Raw genomic sequence first — 2500 nt, 5'->3', positions numbered from 1 at the left:
TGTTCCAAGAGAAGACCAGCTACAGACAGTGCTTGACCCTGAGATTTGTTTATGGACATGGCAAAAGTCACACGAAGGGGGAATTGTAGTCTTCTGAATGTAAAAGGAATGTCTGCTCCTGATGGGGTAAGAGGAATTCTTGGAATAAAGACGTCATCCCCTTTTGCACATCCAGAAAGAATGGTATCCTTGATAACGTGTGACATCATTTTCTTTATCACGAGTTCCATTGCAAAGTTTTGGTGGTTCCAGATTGCGGAGCAGCATTACAGGCGTTCCAACTTTAAGTGATAATATGTGGGGAGGTAGTCCTGGAGGCTCCAACGAATTGAGAAATTCAGGAGGATAGTTCACCACTTCATTTGTATCTGGAATTGTATCAACAGACTTGTAAGTTTGAAGATTGCCGGGAAGAGAATGCATCAGGTGTTGATTAATTTTTGTAACAGCTACGTTTTTTGGAGCTAATATTGCTCTTTCACATAGCCAATTGTGATTTTGGTAGTTTTGTTTAAAGTTGGGAAAGACTTTGTGTTTGAGGTCATCTACAGAATTAACAACAGAACAAAATGGCCGGAGGTCTGAAACGAAATAATTTTACTCAACACTTTGCAAGTGAATCAGTGGCGGCAAAGATGCGTCTCATTTACTTGACAATTTATGCACCACATTGCAGAAATCACAATGTAAGTATATCTGAAAGGGTAGTCTTACACTGTTGTACCGTTGAATTACAAATAATGCTCATCTGTTATGTTCGGGTTAAAATTTCATCAACATCAAAAATATATGAATTTTCATGGGAGTTATGGCCGTTATGCAAAGAATATAATTTCCAAACTTCATAAAGATCCATTCAGTACTTTTGACGTAGTTTTGGATAAGAAAACAAATGACTAATGTGTGTGTTTGTGTACATGTGTTTGTGTGTGATGGGTGTATATATGTATAGATATCTGTATGCATGTATATATGTATATATGTGTACATATTACATGTACATCTATATATATATATATATATATATACATCTACACATATGTATACATATATATGTATGCATATAGATCTATCTATCTATATATATATATCTATACATATACGTGTACATATACATCTATATGTATACATATACATCTCTCTCTCTCTCTCTTTCTCTCTCTCTATATCTATATGTATACATATACATCTCTCTCTCTCTCTCTCTCTCTCTCTCTCTCTCTCTCTCTCTTTCTCTCTCTCTGAAAGTATCTGTCATTACAGTATCGAAATGGTGTACATATACATCACTCTCTCTCTCTTTCTGTCTCTCTCTTTCTATTTCTCTATTTCTCTCTTTCTCTCTCTGTGAACGTATCTGTCATTACAGTATCGAAATGTGATTGTTTCAGTTAGTGGAATAGTTTCATTTTTAAAGTGAAAGTATTTGACATGAGTGTTTTTGTTTCACTTTTGACACGTAATACTTAAATAGTGGAATAGATATTATGTTGCCGTGTGCTCGAACTCTGCGAGAAGTTAAAAATATTTTTTGACTAAAACACAACTGGAACCCTAAGTAAGGCATGTGTAAAATTTGAATGAAATTGGTTGCGTAGTTCTCGAGTTTTAGGGATTCACACAGACAGACAGACAGACAGACAAACAGACAGACAGACAGACAGACAGACAGACGCACATTCTCATTTTTATATATATAGATTACAATGGAAGGTAAGAAAGAGAAATTAATTGAAAAAAGACAGCTAAAAGGAACAAAGATAATAGTAATTACGATGATATGATGGACAGAACATTGGTTTCCAATATCGGCACGAGGCCAGGAATTATGTGGTAGGAGATAAATCGATTACATCAACCCAGTACTCGACTGGTACTTATTTTATGGACTACGAAAGGTTGAAAGGCAAAGCTTACACTGGCAGCATTTGAACACAGAACATAGATTCGGAAGAAATCCTGGTGAGTATTTTTCCTGCGTGATAACGATTCCGTCAGCTCACCGCCTTAACGATGAACATAATAATAGCAATACATACATGCATACATACATACATACATACATACATACATACATACATACATACATACATACATGTATATATGTATATGCATATATATATTTACATACGCATATATACACACACACACATATATGTATATGTGTGTTTATGTATGCATGCATATATACATATATACACAAATACATATGCATATATATATATGTCTGTGTGTGTGTTCATATATATTTGTATATGTATATATATACATATCTGTATATATACAGATGAGGTTAATAGTGAGCAGAGGAATACTCACTGGATTTCACGGCAAAAAATAAAAGAAACATATGGATTTGGAATATGTCATTGGATTTGATCCAGAGAAAAACACCAAAATACAACATAACATTTTGGAATGATAGATGAGATGAAGAAAGAAAAAAATGACTGACATGGCAAATATTGAAGTTTACACAGACATATGAAATGCAGTGATA

Source organism: Octopus bimaculoides, chromosome 5, assembly GCF_046866305.1.
Source record: "Octopus bimaculoides isolate indiv1 chromosome 5, ASM4686630v1, whole genome shotgun sequence".
NCBI lineage: Eukaryota > Metazoa > Mollusca > Cephalopoda > Octopoda > Octopodidae > Octopus > Octopus bimaculoides.
Note: the sequence above shows the minus strand (reverse complement) of the source record.